Genomic DNA, 24,201 nt, shown 5'->3' with positions numbered 1-24,201 from the left:
GAGCCTAGGACTTACCGATCACAAGGTTGGCGGTTCAAATCCCCACGACGGGGTGAGCTCGAGTTGCTCGGTCCCTGCTCCTGCCAACCTAGCAGTTCGAAAGCACATCAAAGTGCAAGTAGATAAATAGGTACCGCTCCGCCCAGAAGGTAAATGGCGTTTCCGTGCGCTGCTCTGGTTGGCCACATGACCCAGAAGCTGTACGCCGGCTCCCTTGGCCAGTAAAGCGAGATGAGCGCCGCAACCCCAGAGTTGGTCACGACTGGACCTAATGGTCAGGGGTCCCTTTACCCTTTACCTTTATGGATGCCATTGTTTTAAGTATGCTTTTTTGTACTGTGAAATCACTTTGAGATGCTTTGTAGGAAGAGATTCATAAACTAAACTAAACAAAAATATTCCTGATCCTGTATTATACTCCCAATAGGGAAAGGCTGTAGCTTAGCAATAGAGCAAATGTCTCGCATGCAGAACATCACAGGTTCAATCTCAGGTGTCTCCAGGTAAAGTTGAGAGAGCCCACTGCCGGTCCATGTTGACTCCACCAGGTGCAATGGACCAGTGGTCTGACGCCGTACAAAACTGCTTCATTTCTCCCCATCTTCAAGACAAATAGCAGTTTCGGGGTGCTCTTTCTTAGCGTTTGTGATTGCCCCAGCCCAAAGTGGTCGGCGATGTCTCAGTACAATGGAGCTTTCGTCAATATATTCAGAAGAGGCTATAATCATCAGAGACAGAACACTATAATTTTTAGCTCATGGCTTTCTTTCACATTCTCCAGTACTCCTTTCCTCGTTGCATTAGTGATTACATGATACACGGTTTCGAAACAAAGTGTTGCGTCGAGCTGTCGCTCGTTTCACCGAGTCTTTTATCCAATCGCTGTAAGTGGGAAATGTTGAGCCTCACCCGAGCACTGTAATGACTTATTCAGAACCAGGTTATGAGTCTCTTGCCAATCAAAAGGAGCACTTACCAAGATGTGTGTTTCCTATTATCAGCACTTATGAAGCAGATGCTATGTAAATCAATGCGTTTTCATGTTGGCCTTGCTATTTGTGACTGATGCACACACCCAAGGCTTGCTTCATGCATGAATCTGTTCCTACACGAGAGTAGTGCCTTCACCCCAGTGTGGTTCCCCTTTATCACATACATAGCACAATAATATATACCACCTGGGACACGGGTGGTGCTGTAGGTTAAACCACAGAGCCTAGGACTTGCCGATCAGAAGGTCGGCGGTTTGAATCCCTGTGACGGGGTGAGCTCCCGTTGCTCGGCCCCTGCTCCTGCCCACCTAGCAGTTCGAAAGCACATCAAAGTGCAAGTAGATAAATAAGTACCACTCCGGCGGGAAGGTAAATGGCGTTTCCGTGCGCTGCTCTGGTTTGCCAGAAGCGGCTTAGTCATGCTGGCCACATGACCTGGAAGCTGTATACCGGCTCCCTCGGCCAATAAAGCGAGATGAGCGCCACAACCCCAGAGTCGGTCACGACTGGACCCAATGGTCAGGGCACAATAAAGGTAAAAGGTAATAGGTAAAGGACCCCTGGATGGTTAAGTCCAATCAAAGGCGACTATGAGGCTGCAGTGCTCATCTCGCTTTCAGGCCGAGGGATCCGGCGTTTGTCCACAGACAGCTTTCTGGGTCATGTGGCCAGCAGGACTAAACCCGCTTCTGGCGCAACAGGACACTATGACAGAAACCAGAGCGCACAGAATCAGTGTGTTTTTACATGAGTAGAATGTGTCCTTTTACTGAAAATGCCTCTCTGGGTTATTTGTGGGGCCTGCCTGGAGTTTTTAGATGAGTAGAATGTGTACAGTGGTACCTTGGGTTAAGAACTTAATTCATTCTGGAGGTCCGTTCTTAACCTGAAACTGTTCTTAACCTGAGGTACCACTTTAGCTAATGGGGCCTCCCGCTGCCACTGCACTGCCGCTGCCCAATTTCTGTTCTCATCCTGAAGCAAAGTTCTTAACCCGAGGTACTATTTCTGGGTTAGCGGAGACTGTAACCTGAAGCGTCTGTAACCCGAGGTACCACTGTGTAGGAATGAAAATCACGACAGACGAGTAGTGGGTGTCATGAGGCGTCTGCCGGGAAAGTCCCGGGAACTCTCTTTTATTGAATATTACAAACATTGCCACAGGTGTGCTTGTGGCTGATTGGTTGATACAAACACAAAGAAACTCATTGCCTATTGGTTAATGCAAATGCAAGGCGGGAATTACATGTGAGGGGTGGGAATTACATGTGAACATTAATCACCGGTAGATTAAAGGCTGGGAAACGAGGTTGGGACTAGACAAGCATGAAACCTCCTAATTAATAATAACTAAAGATTAATATGGCATAACACAATTACTAATGATTGATCATAACATGAAAGAATACAATAATCAAGTTCTATAGATGTGGTCAGCTATGCATGGAGAACAAGTCACCATGAACTTAAGGTGAACTGAACTTTTATTTAAAATGCATCTCTGTGTTATTTGTGGGGCATAGGAATACGTTCTTCTTCTTTTTTTTTCAAAATATAGTCCAGCCCCCCCACAAAGTCTGAGGGACAGTGGACCGGCCCCCTGTTGAAAAAGTTTGCTGACCTCTGATATAAGGCCACCCTTCCACGTTGACAGACTGCTGGCAGTTTTGATTATATAAATAGCACTTTGCAATTCCAAAGCAGTCGTGGGAAACAAGGGAAGGGGCTCGCAGGCTGCCTTTTGCAAGCCTCATCTATCACGGCATCGTTTCTCGCTTGCCATACATCATCTGCCTCCCTCCCCCCCCCCTCCGGTGCCTTCCTCGACATCTGCAGGATTTGTAGCCGGCTAAGTGGAGCACGGCCTCTTCTGAAATTCCTTACCATGTACCTGGGCTGGCTGACACACTTCTGCATTTTTTGCCGCTTTAGCTTTACTTTAAATAAAGTTGACAGGTTCAATATATCCTTCCTACGAAAGGATATATTTGGCAGGATCATAAGTAAAAGGGAGTAAACTGAAGGTCTTCAGCTGGGGAAGAGAGAGAGAGAGAGAAAGGGAAAGGAAGAAAAAGTGGAGGGGGGACGGGACTTAGAGAGTCGGAGAATTGCTCATCTCTAATGCTTGTGCGCGTTTATAATAACAAGCAGCTACTGTTACAATTATTGTATTTGCTCTTAACTCAAGGGGCCTATAAAACAGCATAATGTAGAGTAGGCATTGCTACTCAATCCTTATTTGTGCAAAGCATTATTTCACATAGGGAAGCTCACTTCCTGGACATGAATGCATGTAAGCCTTTTCTCCTGCAGGTTGTTCCTCCAAAACTTCGACTTTTTCTGTAGGGTGAAGTATGAAATTTTCCTCACTCAAATTTCTCTCCACATTTCAGGAGTTTTGGGGGAATGTGACTTGTTTCCAAAGTGGAACCAAAGCTGCTCTTCTTCTTCTTCCTCTTCCTCTTCTTCTTCTTCTTCTTCTTCTTCTTCTTCTTCTTCTTCTTCCTTCTCCTCCTCCTCCTCCTCCTCCTCCTCCTCCTGAATTTGGGACAGAGAATTTCCTATATAATAACAGTGGTGCCTTGGTTCTCAAACTTAATCCATTCCCGAAGTCCATTCCAAAACCAAAGCGTTCCATAACCAAGGCACGCTTTCCCATAGAAAGTAATGCAAAATGGATTAATCCGTTCCAGACTTTTAAAAACAACCCCTGAAACAGCAATTTCACATGAATCTTACTATCTAACATGCATTTTACTATCTAACGAGACCACTGATCCATAAAACGAAAGCAATAATAAATGTACTGTACTATAAAATAAATAAGATGATAAAAATTAAAATTATTTTTTTTTCTTACTTGCACTGATTATAGTCATTGCTTTTACCCATTTCCTGCTCTAGATCAGGGGTCAGCAAACTTTTTCTGCAGGGTGCTGGTTGACTGTCCCTCAGAACTTGTGGCCGGCCTGACCGTGCGCACAAATGTGTTCCCTCTCTCTTTCCCTCAGAGACAGAGTGGCTGAGATACCTCCACTCACCGTGTTCAGACGGAGTGGGCTGGGCTGGGGAGGGGGCTCCCCATTGGCACTGAGTCTCGTCTTGCATGGAGGGGGGGCTGCAGCCACCCTACCAGGAAGGGCCCCTACCCCGGGGTGCCCATGACCGTGCTGCTAATGTGCCACCGCCAATCAGCACAGAAGAGTCCTCCTCCTCTTCCTCTTCCTCCTTGCAGGCTCTCTGCTCCCACTCTCTGCTTCTCGCCCCTTTGCTTCTCTTCCTCCCTTCTTGGAGCTAGATGTCAACCAGGCACCCAACAAGGCAATTGGAGCAGCGAATCTCAGGAAGGGGGTCGCCATTGGCCGCCAGCTCGTGTCAAACCAGCCAATGGGGGGGGGGGAGGCCTGAGGCTGCTAAGGCTTCAGATTGGCCAGCGTCGCATAAGTCTGAGCAACCTCGGAGCATGCTGGGAGATGTAGTCCGGAGGGAAAAATTGCAAAAAATGGCACCAGGAAAAAAAATGGCGATTGTGCCGATCCAAGCGGTGATTGCTGAACCGTTCATGGACCAGATCCAGAGGGCAATTGGGCTGGATCCAACCCGCGGACTGTAGTTTGCTGACCCCTGCTCTAGATGTTGCAGGATGACAACATTGACCATCCCTGTCCAATATAAATGCTGGCTGGGAATGATGAGTGCTAGAGTCCAGCAACATATGGCAGGCCAAACTTTCTCCATCACCGGTGTAGATAATTCTGAGCTAGCTGAATGGTGTGGCTGGGTCCAAGAAAGCTCCCTCTCTTCCTATTTAAAATACCGTATTTTTTGCCCTATAGGACGCACCTTTTCCCCTCAAAAAATGAAGGGGAAATGTGGGTGCGTCCTATGGGGCGAATGCAGGCTTTCGCTGAAGCCTGGAGAGCGAGAGGGGTCGGTGCGCACCAACCCCTCTCGCTCTCCAGGCTTTGCGGACCTCTCCACAAGCAGCGGAGCGCTCCCGCCGCTTGCGGAGAGGTGCCTGCATGCCGAAGCCTGCGCGCGCTGAGCTCAGCGCGTCCAGGCTTCGCGGACCTCTCTGCAAGCGGCAGGAGCGCTCCCGCTGCTTGCGGAGAGTTGCCTGCATGCTGAAGCCTGCGCCCGCTGAGATCAGCGCGTCCAGGCTTCGCGGACCTCTCTGCAAGCGGCGGGAGCCAGCCCTGGGCTCCCACGGCTTGCAGAGAGCTGCCTGTTTGGGGACTGGGGTCGGGGGAAGCTCGGGCCTCCACCGCCCCAGCCCCGCGCCTGGGGGGGAAATAATTTTCCCCCCTTTATTTCCCCCCAAAAAAACTAGGTGCACCTTATGGGACGGTGCGTCCTATAGGGCGAAAAATACGGTAAATATATATCCGGAGGGACTCATATTTCAGTCATCGTTGGGAACAGCAAAGAGAGAGTGTTGTACCTTCACCTTTCAAGCACACACTTTAAAAAAAGATCTTCAGGAGAGACTTAATAATTGCAAATGTCGAATAACATAAAAATAGACAGGTCTTTTTTTCTGGAAGGCTTTTTCCCCTTTTCTTTAACAAGCTTCTTCTGTCTTTCTTAATCAACTAAGAATAGGCTGTGATTACAGTCATCATTATGCAATTAATCACTATAATTACATTTTATTGGGGTAATAGTTTAAAAATCAGTGAACATACTCTGTACTTTCGCTTGACTGGGAAACATCCTAGAGCCTGTCAAACAGGAGTTTCTCTGAAAAGTTCCATTGTTATTTCATTTCTTGTTGACATTTGTCAAGTGGCTTCCTCCCCTTATTTTCCTTTTGCGGATATAGCTCTTGTAGTAGAAACTGGGGGTGGTTGACCATCCTGGTCCAAAAAGAGAATATGGACCTATGCAGTTAGAATTCCAGATATTTGAAATTTGTTTGTGTGAATGGTGTTTTCAGGTCAGGTCAGCCTCCATCCTTGTTGAACACTGGAAGATTCAGGACAGATAAAAGGAAGCACATCTTCACACAGTTCATGGTTTAACTGTGGAACTTGCTTCACCAGGAGTGATGGCCATTCACTTAGACAGCCTTAATGGAAGGTTGGACGAAATCATGGAGGATGAGACAATAAATGGCTCCTAGCCACAATGGTTATACTCTGCCTCCATGGTTGGAGGGAATAATGCTTCTTAACGCCATTTTCTGTCAGGCTTTGGGGAAGTGGCTTCTTCCCTCCCTTTAGCCATGGATAAGTAGAACAAAGTAAAAAAATAGTCTCTTGCATTTTTAGAGATATTTATGATCACAGTGAAAGAACAAAGAGTCCATTCTCGGAGTAAAGGTTCTCCTAAATAAGGTTCACACCCACTTCCAGCCAGCAGTGGTGTAGTGGTTAAGAGCGGTGGTCTCGTAATCTGGTGAACCGGGTTCAATTCCCCGCTCCTCCCCATGCAGCTGCTGGGTGACCTTGGGCCAGTCACACTTCTCTGAAGTCTCTCAGCCCCACTCACCTCACAGAGTGTTTGTTGTGGGGGAGGAAGGGAAAGGAGATTGCTTGCTGCTTTGAGACTCCTTAAGGGGAGTGAAAGGCAGGATATCAAGTCCAAACTCCAAGTCCCGATCCTATGACAGGTGGAACCAATTAATTCCAGTTTTGTCCCCATCCTTCTCCTTGCTGAGGCAACATGGAGACTTAAGAAGGAAGAAGCTGACAGGTAGTGCTCCCCTGCACCCCAAACAGGTTGCAAGAAAGAAGGCTGGGTGATCAAGGCAGGCTGTAGTTGGTAGGGCAATGCCCCCATTTCCCCCACAGGCTGACCTACACTGGTCAGGAGGCTGTTTGCACATCTTCCGTGTGACACCTCGTTTGGCCCTACGTTTCTTATCTTTGTCCAGTTGTAAGCGGAGGTGGCTTGGCTTGCTTTTCCTTCCCCCAAGTGCTGCCACGGAACCGAGAGCATCACACGAGTTCAATTATGATAGACAAGATCACCCAGTAAGTCACGGAAATAGGATTTTGTGTATAAATCCAGCCAGATTTAAGGAAGGCTTTGACGAGTGGAACACAGAGGGAGAGAAATACCAACAGGAGCAAAGGTTTCTTATTTGAGTGCGTGTTCAGTTATAATGTCGCTAAACTCTCAAAATGCAATGAAAGCCTTTCTAAAAAAAAAATACCCAGAAATGTTCAGATTCGCGTTGTTAGATCAGAGGTTGAGAAAACCATTATATGTTACTATTTCTTCTTCTTCTTCTTCTTCTTCTTCTTCTTCTTCTTCTTCTTCTTCTTGGCTCGCAAGAGCAATATACATATTCAGAAATTCCCTCAGGAGGAGGTGGCAAAGCATTTCATAGCTCACCAGAAAGAAATTATAGTATATGAGATTCTAATTACAGCACGTGAAAAAGGCGGTTGAATGTTCTTGTGGCACTTTATCTGTCGGGTCTTGCGGAAACTTCCCTTGACTTGAAAAGCATTGAAAAATGTCTCTTTTATGGGAAGGGTGTACACAAAATGGATACAGTTTGCATGGAAATTTGTCCTGTGAAAATCTGCCAAAATCAAGTTGAAATAGATTGAGGCCTAGTGAAACTGACAGAGAATTCAGCTTCAGCTGATGTGTGCATTCCTATCTTTCTTAGGGACATCCTATAAAGCTGGGGTTTTCAGACTTTCTACTCCTTATGCGTACTTGAGATGGTTGAGAATTACTCAGGCCCACCAGCCATAAAATGGGGGGTACAGGGGCAGAACCAGCCACAAAATGGCAGCAGATGGAGTGGAGTTTGGCATAATCAGCTGGCAAGTCCCAACATCACTTTCTAATCCATCTATGGAGTTCCCTAAATTATTTGCTGTTGCATTTTCCTTGTGGCAAGGAGTTCCATGGCTCATCCCATCAGCAAATAAAGATGTATGGACCACCTTAATTCCATTCCATGCCAATTTCACTGGTACTCGGTTATGTAATCTCATTTCTACACATTTATTGCTCTGGACATGTCTTTCAGAATGAAGAAAAATGGCAACTTTGGTCAAGTTTTGTTCTTTCTTACCAAAACAAACGTATCAGGAAATCCGTAGCGTTTCTGGTGAACAGGGGCTATTGGCATATATCTGTAACACCCAGCTCCAGTATTCTGTCCCCTGCAACACATAGACTCTTCTGTCTTCTACCTAGCACAGAGGTTGTGTTTTTTAATAGCTCTGTAAATCAAATGTGCCCAGCTAATAATTTCTGTCTATGGAACAGAAGATTATTTATGGGAGGCAAAGCACTCTAGGAAATCCATCATTTTCTTCCTAAAACGAACTTGTAGGAAGCAGTTAAATCTTTTCTGGAGGAGAAATTTGCCCAGAAATCGTTTCCTCAAAAGGACAAAGGGAAGAGTCGCAAGAGTAAACACGGATGCACATTTTCCATCTCCCTCTAAATTGTAGTTATAGCCACAAAAAGGTAGGGTTGAACGAAATCAGTCTGTTTCTAGTCTGCCTCCCTTTCACACATGCTCACAAAGGTCCTTTTTTGACATCAAACTGCGAAAATAAATGAATAGATGAATTCTGCATGGAAATTTGCTGATAAATATGTAGTTAAATACAGAGTTGAAAATGGGTCTTCTTTCCACATCTTACTCTCTGCTTTAAAAAGAAAAAAAAGCTTTCAGGAAGTGTAAAGTAAAGGGACCCCTGACCATTAGGTCCAGTCGTGGCCGACTCTGGGGTTGCGGCGCTCATCTCGCTTTATTGGCCGAGGGAGCCGGCGTACTGCTTCCGGGTCATGTGGCCAGCATGACTAAGCCGCTTCTGGCGAACCAGAGCAGCACACGGAAACACCGTTTACCTTCCCGCCAGAGCGGTACCTATTTATCTACTTGCACTTTGACGTGCTTTTGAACTGCTAGGTTGGCAGGAGCAGGGACCAAGCAACGGGAGCTCACCCCGTCACGGGGATTCGAACCGCCGACCTTCTGATCGGCAAGCCCTAGGCTCAGTGGTTTAACCCACAGCGCCACCCGCGTCATTTCAGGAAGTGTGAAACAGGAGAAATAACTAAGTCCTCATCTGCACACTAGTCTGGTGGGGGCATATAAGACCAAAATTCAAATTCACAAAAATCACAAATTCCTTAAGCATAAGTATGTGTGAGAGAGCTTATTCTGTCTAAAACAATAATCAGACATGCCGATGAATTCTGGCATTGTGGGAGAGGGAGCCATGCATAGTTTTATAAAGACCGGACACTTCTCATTGCTTCTCTAAACTAAATGCTGCAACCTTTCTTAACAGGGAAGTCACTTTATCTTATTGATCATTTTTGGTTGCCTTTTTCTGATGGTGTTGGCTGAGCCCCGATCCCTTCTCTCCCTGGCTGAAGATTAGCAGTATGGCTGAGATGAGGTCCACTGTCTCTCACTCAAACTCACTGTGTGGTGTGACATCATCATGACATCACTGTGTGTCGAGTTTCGCCTGCCTCTGCAAAGCCCAGCCAACTGGAATGGAATGAGGGTCGGGGGGGGGCAGGACGTACAACTAGCTTTTTGTTTTTTGCACAGTACTAAGAAGTGGGGCTGGGACGCGGGTGGCGCTGCGGGTAAAACCTCAGCGCCTAGGACTTGCCGATCGCATGGTCGGCAGTTCGAATCCCCGCAGCGGGGTGAGCTCCCGTCGTTCGGTCCCAGCTCCTGCCCACCTAGCAGTTCGAAAGCACCCTTAAAGCGCAAGTAGATAAATAGGTACCGCTTTATAGCGGGAAGGTAAATGGAGTTCCGTGTGCTGCGCTGGCTCGCCAGATGCAGCTTGTCACGCTGGCCACGTGACCCGGAAGTGTCTGCGGACAGCGCTGGCTCCCGGCCTCTAGAGTGAGATGAGCGCACAACCCTAGAGTCTGTCAAGACTGGCCCGTATGGGCAGGGGTACCTTTACCTTTTTAAGAAGTGGGGAGGGAGGTGTATTTATCTGTTCTTCCCTCTCATCCTCAGCGAACTTTCAGAGCTACTGCAAAACCATCAGCTTCCTTTACCTTATTAAGGCTGCTTTGAAAGTAAATCAAAAGAGCGTGGAGTATGAAGTGATGTAAAACTACGAAAACACCGTTTACTACAAAGACAGCCGGTCGCGGTGAAGTAAGAACTGATCTTTTCAGACATGAATGCACGATCAGATAACCCCGCTTCGGTTTTCCGTGTTGCGGAAGGGTTTGCGGAAATCAAAATGCTTCTTTTAATAGGCTGGCTGAGTTGCAAATACATGTGTGTTTTTTTCCTTGAGAGATAGCACTGATTTTCTTCTTTCTTTATCAAAGAGCGAGTTAATAGACTCAACACATTAGGAAACACATTCCATGCATATTCAATTGATAAATATTCCAGAATATTAATGGGGGGAGAGAGAGAGAGAAGAAGAAGAAGTTGCTTTTTTAAAAAGTGCATTACTATGAGTTGCATTACTCCTTTAGCTAGTATAAAGGTAAAGGTAAAGGGACCCCTGACCATTAGATTGAGTCGTGACCGACTCTGGGGTTGCGGTGCTCATCTCACTTTATTGGCCAAGGGAGCCGGCGTACAGCTTCCAGGTTATGACTAAGCCAGCATGACTAAGCCACTTCTGGAGAACCAGAGCAGCGCACGGAAACGCCGTTTACCTTCCCGCCGGAGTGGTACTTATTTATCTACTTGCACTTTGACGTGCTTTCAAACTGCTAGGTTGGCAGGAGCTGGGACCGAGCAACTGGAGCTCACCCCGTCACGGGGATTCGAACCGCCAACCTTCTGATCAGCAAGTCCTAGGCTCTGTGGTTTAACCCACAGTGCCACCTGCGTCCCTTAGCTAGTATAGGCTTCCCCAAACTCGGACCTCCAGATGTTTTGGGACTACAACTCCTATCAACCCGTAGCTAACAGGACCAGTGGTCAGGGATGATTGGAATTGTAGTCCCAAAACATCTGGAGGGCCGAGTTTGGGGGTGCCTGAGCTAGTACAACATGGGTCGCCAAGGTGGTGCCCACCTGCAACACTCTGCCCACCAATACTTCCTATGAGACCCATGGAAGGTTTCAATATATATATCCCCTCAAAAATATACTACAAATGAGGCAGTTGGTACTTTTTACTCAGTTCCTGTTTGATAAAGAACTACAGTGGACGCTCGAGTTGCAAACATGATCCATGAGGGATGCACGTTCGCAACCCGCAGCACTCGTAACCCACGTCTGCACGTCTGTGCACGAGTGGGTTGCGATTCGGTGCTCCTGAGCAGGCACAAAGCACATTTTAGTGCTTCTGCGCATGCGCGACCGCCAAAACCCGGAAGTAACCAGTTGCAGTACTTCCAGGTTTCAGCGGTCTGTAACCCAAAAAAACACAACCTGAAGCATCTGTAACCCAAGGTATTACTGTAGACAACTTTTAGAAGACATCTGAAGGCAGCCATGTATTGAATCATAGAATCATAGAATCCTAGAGTTGGAAGAGACCACAAGGGCCATCGAGTCCAACCCCCTGCCAAGCAGGAAACACCCTCAGAGCACTCCTGACATATGGTTGTCAAGCCTCTGCTTAAAGACCTCCAAAGAAGGAGACTCCACCACACTCCTTGGCAGCAAATTCCACTGTCAAACAGCTCTTACTGTCAGGAAGTTCTTCCTAATGTTTAGGTGGAATCTTCTTGCTTGTAGTTTGGATCCATTGCTCCGTGTCCGCTTCTCTGGAGCAGGAGAAAACAACCTTTCTCCCTCCTCTATGTGATATCCTTTTATATATTTGAACATGGCTATCATATCACCCCTTAACCTCCTCTTCTCCAGGCTAAACATGCCCAGCTCCCATAGCCATTCCTCATAAGGTATTGTTTCCAGGCCTTTGACCATTTTGGTTGCCCTCCTCTGGACATGTTCCAGTTTCTCAGTGTCCTTCTTGAACTGTGGTGCCCAGAACTGGACACAGTACTCCAGGTGAGGTCTGACCAGAGCAGAATACAGTGGCACTATTACTTCCCTTGATCTAGATGCTATACTCCTTTTGATGAAGCCCAGAATTGCATTGGCTTTTTTAGCTGCCGCGTCACACTGTTGGCTCATGTCAAGTTTGTGGTCAACCAAGACTCCTAGATCCTTTTCACATGTACTGCTCTCAAGCCAGGTGTCCCCCATCTTGTATTTGTGCCTCTCCTTTTTTTTTGCCCAAGTGCAATACTTTACATTTCTCCCTATTAAAATTCATCTTGTTTGTTTTGGCCCAGTTCTCTAATCTGTCAAGGTCGTTTTGAAGTGTGATCCTGTCCTCTGGGGTGTTAGCCACCCCTCCCAGTTTGGTGTCATCTGCAAATTTGATCAGGATGCCCTTGAGTCCATCATCCAAGTCGTTGATAAAGATGTTTTATTATGTTTTATTATGTTTTCATATGTGGTAGAAGTCACCAGAGTGGCCAGGGATACCCAGCCAGATGTGTGGGGTATAAATAATAATAACATTATTATTATTATTATTATTATTATTATTATTATTATTACCATAAACACAGCCCCTTAAATGTACCCGCATTTCATCAGTTGCTACATTTCGTCGGACATCCGTTCCCCATCCATTTTGATCATAGTGGAAGCTGTTACAGGAGTCCTTTCCCTTAAGGATGGGGCAGCTGATGTGGAAGGGGGAGTTGAAGGCTATATGAAAATGTTAACGTTCTCTAGGGTTGCCATATTTTGAAGAGCAGAAAACAGGACACATTTGCTGACTTCTACTTTTAACTATGGATCGCTATGACGGCTCTCATTTTACATGAAAAAGAGAAGACAATTTCCCCCCCTTTCTTTGATGACTGTTCCAAGGTGACTCTGTGGGACTCCTGAGTAAAAAGGTAAAAGATAAAGGACCCCTGGGCAGTTAAATCCAGTCAAAAGTGACTATGGGGTTGTGGCGCTCATCTCACTTATCAGGCTGAGGGAGCTGGCGTTTGTCCACAGACAGCTTCCGGGTCATGTGGCCAGCAGGACTAAACCACTTCTGGCACAACGGGATACCATGACGGGTGCCAGAGCACATGGAAACACCGTTTACCTTCCCGCCACAGCAGTTCCTATTTATCTACTTGCACTGGTGTACTTTCGAACTACTAGGTTGGCAGGAGCTGGGACAGAGCAACGGGAGCTCACCCTGTCGTGGGGATTCGAACTGCCAAGCTTCCAATCAGCAAGCCTAAGAGGCTCAGTGAGTACACATGGATTGGGTCAGACTGTAAATCGGTATTGCCGGAGGAAGCCTTGCTCAGAGGTACAGCACCTGCTTTTTGTGAAACCAGGATATGGCAGCTAGACTGGTGACTGGCAGCCGCCACTTAGACCACATAACACCGGTCCTGAAAGACCTACATTGGCTCCCAGTACGTTTCCGAACACAATTCAAAGTGTTGGTGTTGACCTTTAAAGCCCTAAACGGCCTCGGCCCAGTATATCTGAAGGAGCGTCTCCACCCCCATTATTCAGCCCGGACGCTGAGGTCCAGCACCGAGGGCCTTCTGGCGGTTCCCTCACTGCGAGAGGCCAAGTTACAGGGAACCAGGCAAAGGGCCTTCTCAGTAGTGGCACTGCCCTGTGGAACGCCCTCCCTTCAGATGTCAAGGAAATAAACAATTATCTGACTTTTAGAAGACATCTGAAGGTAGACCTGTTTAGGGAAGCTTTTAATGTTTCATGTATTTATCGTATCTGAAGAAGTGTGCATGCACATGAAAGCTCATATCAATAACAAACTTAGTTGGTCTCTAAGGTGCTACTGGAAGGAATTTTTTTATTATGTATATCGTTTTTTTAATATTCTATTTGGAGCCGCCCAGAGTGGCTGGGGAAATGCAGCCAGATAGGCAGGGTATAAATAATAAACATTATTATTATTATTATTATTATGGTTCCAGATTTACAGAGCTCAATGGGATATCATCACCATTATTATTATGGTTGTCAATAACATCATCATCATCATCATCAAATGGAATTTGCATCACTGCCTGGTTTTTGCCTCTACAACTCGGGCACGTCGAAGACTTGTTTGTCACTGCATCACCTTCTCAGAAAACAGTCGTGCTCAAACCTGAGCTGATGTTTTTTGGGCCAAAGTGTTAACTTCTCTGTCACACGTTTCTCTGCAAAGTCGGTTAATGTGCGCTGTAAAGATCACTAATTATCACGTCCTGAGATGCCCTTGGTAGTTCTTTATATCTATATATGTATAAAAGCCTCTGGCACATTTGCGCTGCAGCATATATTATTCCAACCCCAACCCCCAACCCCCCGTTCTTGCTATTACGAGATATTTGCTTCTTTTAATCTCTGCACAGCAGGCCGGCGTGGACGCTGGGTGGCACAGAGAGATGTAGGGAAGAAAATGAGAAGGCGGACGGCCTCATTTTATCTTCCTTCAACATAGCATGGCATCACAGAAGTAGAAGTGGAGTTAAGTCCCATTGAATACAGCGGGACTTCTATCCGAGTTAAGCAATCAAAGGCTAGCCCTGTGGGACAAGAATGTTATTTTGCGTAATGTTTAATCTGAGGCTGAAATCCTCACACACTTACTTGGGAGTAAGTTGTGTTGAAGACACTGGGACTTAACTTCCGAGTAGGAGCTGGAAGAAAAATCAGTTCAGTTTGCCTTTAACAAGTGAACATACCTAATTTGAATTTTCCAAAACAATATGGAAACTGAAACACAGCCGCCCTTCAAAATTCACGGTTCCCTTAATTTTACAATTCGCACTGCTCTGGCCAAGCAATGTGCCTACAAATACATACAAAAATGCATTCTATTCTCCTTTGAAAAATTGCATCAATTAGGTATTAGGCAAAATTGCATTTAAAAGTGTGTATATATGGAAAGAAATTTGCACTAAAAGGCTGGTGGGTTTTCATGGGGAGGGTTATGTGAGAGAATGTTAGAAGCATATTGCTGAGTGCATGGTGTGCCAACCCATTTTGAAATAATTATCCTTTGGTGTTCATGGAGTGATACACCGATCTTCTGTCTGATTATTATATGGAGGACTGGTAGATTAAAAGTTTGTTTACCAGCTCTTAGTACTGGAGTGGAACTGGTTAAAAAAATTAGGAGTCACTCGCTGAAATGGCAAAGCTTACAGGAAAACTCAGAGACAAGGACAACTGAGACTTTAAAAATGACTGGGAATTGTTTATGATGTACTTACAAAAATACTGTAGAGAAGTGAACTCACCAGCAGCGTTTGAGTAAACACTTGCAATTAAGAAAACTAACGTTAAAGTTAAGGAGCAATAACAGGGAAAATAAAATACAAAGTGTAAGATGCAATTTGAAAAGATATGGTGTAAGAATATAAGAACATTTAGGTAAAAGATTTCAGAGTTAAGGTAATATAAAATAAGAAGGAGAAGCTAATGTCAAAACAAACCAGAAGAGGAAATTGAGGGAAGTCAAGGGAGGAGAGAGATTTGGATTTACATATTTCTTCTTGTGATGCTGACAACTATGTTCACTAAAAAATTGTAAAATTCAACAAAATATATTTTTTTAAAAAAACTTAGTAGGCACTTATCAGCTGACCATTCCAACTTTTTGAGAGTGACAGACCATAGTAGTAATTACTGTTGTTGCTGTTATTACTGAGAAGGCATAAATTGCAGCAGATGCATGATTTCACATGAACGTTCTCCAATCTGCATATGCTATAATAAGCATTTCGTCGTACATCGTTATGTTGGCCACAATCCAAAACTGAGCTAAACATGCGGCAGCCCACTGATTTCAATGGGCTTTAATATGCTTCGCTCCATGTATGACTGCAGCTTTTGTCTTGTGGAATGTGTTCCCCCCTTATGGGATGTGTAGTCTATCTGCTCCACTGACTGGTGCAGACACAACACTGTGTTAAGAAAAGCAAGCTGTCCAGAGTTTGAGCCTGCGGGCTATGATTAAGGTTTTTTGTAGATTGCAGGTGGCTTTGGGAACAAAAAATAAAACCATCACAAGATCTTGCAATGATATACTTCCAAGGTCTATTTTCTTGAAGCCCGTTTAGACACAGGAGAGTTTTGTGTACATTTTTTTTTGGGGGGGGGCACATTTTCTCTGCCCACACAGGAGCGCTGTGCATTCTTTGAAACTCCGGCACACATGCAACGCCCCCAGACCTGGCTGCCGTGTTTGATTAAATTAGGCTAAAAATAAAACAAGTTTTCATTATGACTCAGAAGGGTGGTTGGTTCTGACAAATTAGCAGCTGAACTGATTTGACGCTGTCCCTCAAAGACGGGCGCGCAAGCTCGTGAGTCACGGTGCAAGTTGTGCAAGTGGGATGATGAGCCTTGTTGGCGCCCTTCCTGCCTGCAGTGTAAACTTTGACTCAGGACCTGCAGCAGCTGGCAAAGCGATTGCTCATGGTGGGAAAAGGCATACCATGACCCCCAACTGGAATGGTACAGAAGCATAGATGCGCTTCCATTTTATATGCATGCAGTCGGCGCACAACTGGCGCACATTTAACTTGTGCAATCGCAGCATTGTGTGCTTGGGGGCTGGTCAGTATGCAATTGCACAAATTAAATGCCTGCGAGGTGGGAGGAATATCCCCAGACAGCCCAATGATGTCCAGGTTTGCTCAGTGGCCAACAAAATGCCAACTTGTGTGGAGGATGTGTGTGAAATTGGTGGCAGGGAAATGGAAAATGATCAGGGAGGGGGATGGAATGTTGTTGTTGTTTAGTCGTTCAGTTGTGTCCGACTCTTTGTAACCCCATGGACCAGAGCACACCAGGCACTTCTGTCTTCCACTGTCTCCTGCAGTTTGGTCAAACTCGTGCTGGTAGCTTCGAGAACACTGTCCAACCATCTCGTCCTCTGTCGTCCCCTTCTCCTTGTGCCCTCCATCTTTCCCAACATCAGGGTCTTTTCCAGGGAGTCTTCTCTTCTCATGAGGTGGCCAAAGTATTGGAGCCTCAGCTTCAGGATCTGTCCTTCCAGTGAGCACTCAGGGTGATTTCCTTCAGAATGGATAGGTTTGATCTTCTTGCAGTCCATGGGACTCTCAAGAGTCTCCTCCAGCACCAGAATTCAAAAGCATCAATTCTTTGGCGATCAGCTTTCTTTATGGTCCAGCTTTCACTTCCATACATCACTACTGGGAAAACCATAGCTTTTACTATACGGACCTTTGTTGGCAAGGTGATGTCTCTGGGGGATGGAATAAAGTAGTTCAAAATATGTAACTCAGGCTTCCTCCAGATGTTTTGAGGTGAGGCTACAATTCCCATCAACCCTGACCTCTAGCTAGGAATCATGGGAGTTGTAGGCTGCTAGCTAGGAATCATGGGAGTTGTAGGCCAAAAACATCTGGAGGGCTGAGGTTGAGGAAGCCTGATGTAACTATCAACTCGCCTCTGACTTTGCTTATTTCCTCCTCCCTCCCAATCCACCTTCCTCTAGTGTGGTGTCTTTCTTGATTGTGAACTTGAGACCTTTTGCATGCAAAGGAGGTATGCGCTATGGACATTAGCAATTTCATGTGTTCCACAATAGCTTGCATGCAAACTACTATTTTATGCATACGGATTGGAGTCTGTTATTTTTGATTAAGCGGTCTATAAATCTTGTTACATAAATGAATGAATATTAAATCATTAACAGCTATTTAACCATTCAATGCTATATATGCCTACTCAGAAGACCCACTAAGTTCAGTAGCACTGATTCCAAGGTTTGTGAGAGTAAGACATCAGCCTAAATGGAAGAATAAAATAAAAATCTCCATGGGGATGGCAGATGGGGGGGGGGAGGGCATTTCAAATGCAGCTATTGTGAATGTACGCCATGGAGGTCAAATCAAAGCACAGCGCCATTCACATTAAGAGTTCGTCAGATCTGGCAATTACAAGGGGAGTCTGATCTACACAATATATAAATATTTGTGAGTGTGATTATACTGGTAAAATGATCAAGGGGCTGCCTCACCTTTCCCTCACGGAAAAAAGAAAAGCGCTGAAGTGTTTGGGGATGTTTTATTTCAGCAGAAAGTGATGGGGCCCAGGGAAGGCCTGTGTTTATAAAACTATTTATGGTGTTGAGAGATGGATCCACCACACACCCTCCTCTACTCATAATACCGGCGGCCAAAGAAAAAGGGGGAAAATACTGCTTCATGTGGCACATAATTTAATGGACAGGATTTTCTAACGTAAAATCTGGGAACCAGCTTAGGTGATGCTTTTGAAATGCTTTCATCCATGCAGAAGGGGTTAGGCATTTTCGATGGCTTTAAGCAACGATACCTAAATTGAACCTCCATTTTGATACATAGCACACCTCTGATGACAAGCAGCTGAAGACAAACCGCAAGAGAAAGCCGTCATAGCTATGGTCTGCCTCAACAGCTGGAGGCAGTGATGCTTCTGAATGCCCGTTGCTGGGTACCACCGAAGGGAAAAGAGCTTCTGGGCCCAGATCCTGATTGAGGGTTCCCAACTGGTATCCATCTGGACCTTGTGAGAACAGGATGCTGGACTAGATGGGTCATTGGCTTGATCCAGCACACTCTTCCTGTGTACTTAGGGAATGCTTTTCTCCTGAGTGTCCAGAGGCATTTGGTGACTGCTGTTTAAATCAGAGGGAGCATGTCCCTGAACACCCGTGGATGGGAATTGCGGGTTGAAATTGAAATTGAAATACTTTATTGTCACTTGTACAACTTGTATACAGTAAGATCACCGTGCTAGAGAATAAACTTTTTTTTTAAAGTTTCTCCTCCCGTTAGATTCACAAAATGTTTAGGGGTATGCATACCCCTGCATCCCCCCAGAAAAAGTACTTGACTTAACTGTCCAGAGGTCCTTTACCATATTATTATTATTATTATTATTATTATTATTATTATTATTATTGGCAGCTCGTGGGCCAGAGGTTCTCCAACTCATTCTAAAAAGTAAAGCATAACTGTATAAGCTGGGTAGCTCAGTTGGTTACAGAATGGTGTTGATAATGCCAAGGTTGCAGGTTCGATCCTGGACAGCTGCATATGCCTTCATTTCAAAGAGCTGGACTAGATCAGGCATCCCCAAACTCAGCCCTCCAGCTGTTTTGGGACTACAACTCCCATCATCCCTAGCTAACAGGGCCAGTGGTCAGGGATGATAGGAATTGTAGTCCCAAAACAGCTGGAGGACTGAGTTTGGGGATGCCTGGATTAGATGATCCTTAGCATCCCTTCCAACTCTATGATTCTATTCTTTTCTATTCTGAAGTTGTAAAGTACTACCTTAGCACTCCCCTTCATTCTCCTCCTTTGCTTTTGTGTTCACCGCTCCCCACAACCTGTCGTTTTACTTCGCAGAGTAACTTCCACTTACTCCTAGTCTCCTAGCGATGTCCTTGTTCTCCAAATGGCTCGCCCTGGATTTGTGCTGCAACTCCCAGCCATTTAATATCTCTGATCAGGGTATGCAAATGAATTCAGATTGAATTCCTGCTATCTACATCTGGCATGTCTCATTGCATTATCATATCGCTGATGTACGGCCTGATGCGACATGACACCTTTTAATGCCACGCGAACCGAGTCAGCAGCCATGCAAAGGGAAGAGCTTGTGCACACACACACATTTGGGTTTCCACCTTTTCTTTCTTTCTGATAGGCCTTCTGATAGTCTAAGACAAACTGATCTGATGGGGAGGAAAGCAAACAACGCGTGTTTGAAAGAGAAGGCAGCTTTGTCTTCATTCCGCTTCCAGCGCTGCTCGTTCGTAATCGTCTGTGTGAGAATTCACTTAATGTTAGAGCTGGGCAAATCCTCTGTGTGTGCATAAGTCATTTGTGTAGCCTCCCTGCAAAGTGCCCTCCACTATCCCAAAGCCCATGGGGGAAAGTTAGGACAGGCGTTTCAGGACAACGGATAGCTCCAGGTGTGGGATTTGCTGCAGCACTGGTGGGAAGCAACAGAGCCTTTTCAAAGTTTGGCCTTAGCCTACCTCTCCCATTCTCCAACCTCATGTGAAGAACTTAGATGCTTAAAGGCCAACCTTCTGGCCTTATCCCTGTAAGGTGGCTTTGTTGTTGTTTAGTCATTTAGTCATGTCTGACTCTTCGTGACCCCCTGGACCAGAGCACGCCAGGCCCTCCTGTCTTCCACTGCCTCCCACAGCTTGGTCAAACTCATGTTCATAGCTTTGAGAACACTGTCCAACCATCTCGTCCTCTGTCATCCCCTTCTCCTTGTGCCCTCCATCTTTCCCAACATCAGGGTCTTTTCCAGGGAGTCTTCTCTTCTCCTGAGGTGGCCAAAGTATTGGAGCCTCAGCTTCAGGATCTGTCTTTCCAGTGAGCACTCAGGGCTGATTTCCTTCAGAATGGATAGGTTTGATCTTCTTGCAGTCCATGGGACTCTCAAGAGTCTCCTCCAGCACCATAATTCAAAAGCATCAATTCTTCGACGATCAGCCTTCTTTACAGTCCAGCTCTCACTGTAAGGTGGCTTACAGATAAAAATAAGAATGGCACAATGCCAGTCCTTTCAGTCAGTTCCCCAAAGCCTTTTGGGACAAGATGGTCTTCACGTCCCACCCAGAAGGACAGCAAGGACTGAGCCAGTCTAACTTCCCTAGGGAAGAAGTTCCAAAGTCCGGGAGCAGCCACAGAGGAGTTGATCTGTGTGGTCTCCTCTTAGGCTCGGTGGTCACTGGATTTCCAGCTGCAGATCCAGAATCCTGAAAATAATAATAATAATAATAATAATAATAATAATAATAATAATAATGTAGCCAACTTTCATCAGGAGCTCCCATGGCGGGTTCCAACAATTCAGAATTCAAAATGAAAGACATTCAAAATGGAGGACAGGCCCAGGAATAGGGTGAGTCTTGAAAACACACATCTCAGTTTTCAAAGGCCAGGGGGAAGAGGTGTTTCTTCAGCATCTGCCAAAAGCTATAAAGTGAAGAAACCAGACACACTTCTATGGGGAGGGGATTCCACAACTGAGGGGCTGCCACAGAGAAGGCCCTCTCCCAAGTCGCCGCCACTGAGGGCTGTGATACAACCAAGATGGCCGCTTCTGAGGGCTGTGATACAACCAAGATGGCTGCCTCTGCCGATCTCAACACCTGACAGGGTCTCTAGGGAAGGAGAGGTTTCAACAGGGACCACACCCAGCTGCCTAGTGCTGCTTGAGTGCATCGTCAGATTTTAAAACTTCCTTCAATTGAAGCTGCATGTATGTATTCATTTGCAGTTATGAATGGCTTCACATAAACCACATCATAGTGACTGGGAATAATAGCACCACCAATAAAAATAATCACAGTTTTATATATGAAAGCAACTGGAACAAGTTCTCCCCTAATAGAGAACTTCCAACAGGAGCTGGGTATGTTTAGCCTGGAAAAGACGAGACTGAGGGGAGATATGGGAGCCATCTTCAAATATCTCAAGGGCTGTCACATGGAGGAGGGAGCATGCTTGTTTTCTCCTGCTCTGGAGGGTAGGACTCGAACCAATGGCTTTAAGTTGCAAGAAAGGAAATTCTGACTAAATATTCAGAAAAAACTTTCTGACAGTACGAGCTATTCAGAAATGGAACAGACTCCCTGGGGTGGTTGTGAGCTCTCCTTCCTTGGAGGCTTTTAAGCAGAGTTTGGATGGCCATCTGTCATGGATGCTTTAGCTGAGAGAACTGCATTGCAGGGAGTTGGACTAGATGACCCTCAGGGTCCCTTCCAACTCCACAATTCTACCATTCTATAATGCTATGATCCCAAGACATGCATCACTGGGGCCCTGGGGCCCTGGCAATGCTTTCCCAGGATACCAAGTGCTAATGCCATGCCAGAATTATTAAATTGTAAGTATGAATTTGGTATTTTCTCAGTTTTCCTGTGTACACTTGATTCTTGCCTACTGAGATTACAAGAGTACGCATCAGAGCTGCAGACAAAATGTTGCAGTGTGGAATGTGCAGTGCTTCAGTCAGCCAGTCACACCTTCCTCCAGAACAGTGTATTCAGTTTCCCATTCCTCCTCCCAACAGCCAGCCAGCTTTCTGGTGCCACTAAGTATACTAAGCCATCACTGGGGGGTTATATCCCCCCCAATAAATATATTTCCCCATGCTTTCCAATATCTCTCTCTCAAGAGGCAACACTCACCTCTGAACATTGGAAATAGTATTCACAATCAAGCTACCCCAACACTTGAAGATAGCACTTGAAAGATTGGGTGCGAAAGCCGACAGAGGATTGTTAGGAAAAGCAATAAAATGTGACTATCTCCTACGAACTGGTACATCTTCTCTCTCTCCCCACCCCCACCCCTTCCTGCCTGACATTACATCCTTGCATCTGTCATGTCCCTTTTCTTACAAACACATTCATCAAAACTTCCCTCTGCCAACAACGGCTGAGCCACTCGTGCTGGCCAGATTTATCATAAAACTCTTTCCTGTCTCTTTTGGGGAAAGGAGGTAAATGCACACAGTCGCTAGCTTCTGTATCACTTTGGAACCCAGAAGTGGGAGTGTTCATTCAGAAACTGCACTCACATGGCAGCTTATTCCATTTTTGCAACGTTCCCCTGTTTCCAGCAACTTAAGGTCCACAAATGACAACATTTTGGAGGTCCCAAGTCACAAGGTGGTTAGATTGGTCTCAACTAGGGCCAGGGCCTTTTCGGTACTGGCCCCAACTTGGTGGAACGCTCTGTCACAAGAGACTAGGGCCCTGCGGGACTTGACATCTTTCCACAGGACCTGCAAGACAGAGCTGTTCTGCCTGGCCTTTGGTTTGGACTCAGCCTGACCCTTATGTTCCCTCCCCTTATGGTTTTGATCTATGGGCTACTTTTAAAAGGAGGCTGCATTTTAAATTGCATTTTAACCTGTATTTTAAATTGTGGTGTTTTTTTTCCTATTATGTTTTTACTGTAATTTTACTGGTGTTAGCTGCCTTGAGGGGAGGGTATAAATAAAATTAATTTGTTGTTGTTGTTGTTGTTGTTGTTGTTGTTATTTATTGCCTCCGAACATGGAGACAGAGCATAGACATCATGGCTAGTAGCCATCGATAACCCTACCCTCCATGAATTTGTCGGATCCTCTTTTAAAGCCATCTGAGCTTGTGTCCAACACCACATCTAGTGGGAGTGAGTTCCATAGGTGAACGAGGCACAAAGGTATTTCTTTGGTCTGCCCTGAATGTGCCAGCATTCAGCTTCCCTCCCCGACTTCCAGGGACTTCCTGAACTTCTGTGTCGTTTTCTCACTGCGTTCTCTTTAACTTAGATCAGCATCCCGCACCCCTCTTTAAGACATAAAACCCCAAAATGGCTCTTTTGCATTGCACTAGGGGGAAAAACACACACACAAATTGCTACATAAATGCTTTGTTCTCTTAGGAACAACACAGCAGACTTGCGCAGGATTTCTCAAACTATTTACATTTCTCTCTGCGTGTCCCCAAATCACCCAGCCGCTGCAATGTCTCTTTTATTATTGCTTCTGGGAGCGATTTATGAGTTCTTAGAAGAAGAAGAAAATCTCGCTCCTGTGTTTCCACTATTTAGGAACATAAATAGTGCGAGGAGACTAGGCCTGGCGTTATTAAGGCCTCGCCCGAGGCACCGAGTAAAACCTACGAGACAGTGGAGGGGGGAAAGAGAGGAAGCAAATGGAAGTGGCTAGGAAACAACGACTCTTTCTCACACACACCTGGGGAGACTGCTCAGGGAGAATGCTTTTGTTCAAGGATCACACGGAAAATGCCCATGATAGAAAAGCTTTTGAGGAAGCCCAAGGATTTTTTTTAATGAGGGGCTAATTGGGGGCCTCTCAACATTAGGGATGGAAAAAATTTCAGGGTCACATTCCCTTGTGGGCTGCTGAGGCAGAAATTCTGCAATATCCATTATCAGGAAAGCCAGCTTCACGAACACTCGGGTACAGCATGACCACAAAACTAGTAATAACCAGTTTTAAGAGGAGACTAATGCTGATTGCTGTAGGGAAGAACAACTAACAGGTACAAACTACATGGCTTTTAGAAGACATCTGCAGACCCACCAAGTGTCCCTATTTTCCAAGGACAGTCCCAGATTTATAGAAGCCGCCCTGGTTTCTGATTTGATCCTGGAATGTCTTGCTTTTCCTTAAAGGTAAAGGTAAAGGGACCCCTGACAGTTAGATCCAGTTGCGGATGGCTCTAGGGTTGCAGCGCTCATCTCG

General features: G+C 45.7%; 1 long non-coding RNA gene across 1 annotated transcript in view; it reads left to right on the top strand.

Moving 5' to 3' along the window:
• The window catches only part of LOC309341406, a 657,545-nt gene that overhangs the window by 335,434 nt on the left and 297,910 nt on the right, over positions 1-24,201 (top strand). The window lies entirely within an intron of this gene.

Source organism: Podarcis erhardii, assembly GCF_964252035.2.
Source record: "Podarcis erhardii genome assembly, chromosome: 4".
Lineage (NCBI taxonomy): Eukaryota > Metazoa > Chordata > Lepidosauria > Squamata > Lacertidae > Podarcis > Podarcis erhardii.
Note: the sequence above shows the minus strand (reverse complement) of the source record. Positions and strands in the feature narration are given on the sequence as shown.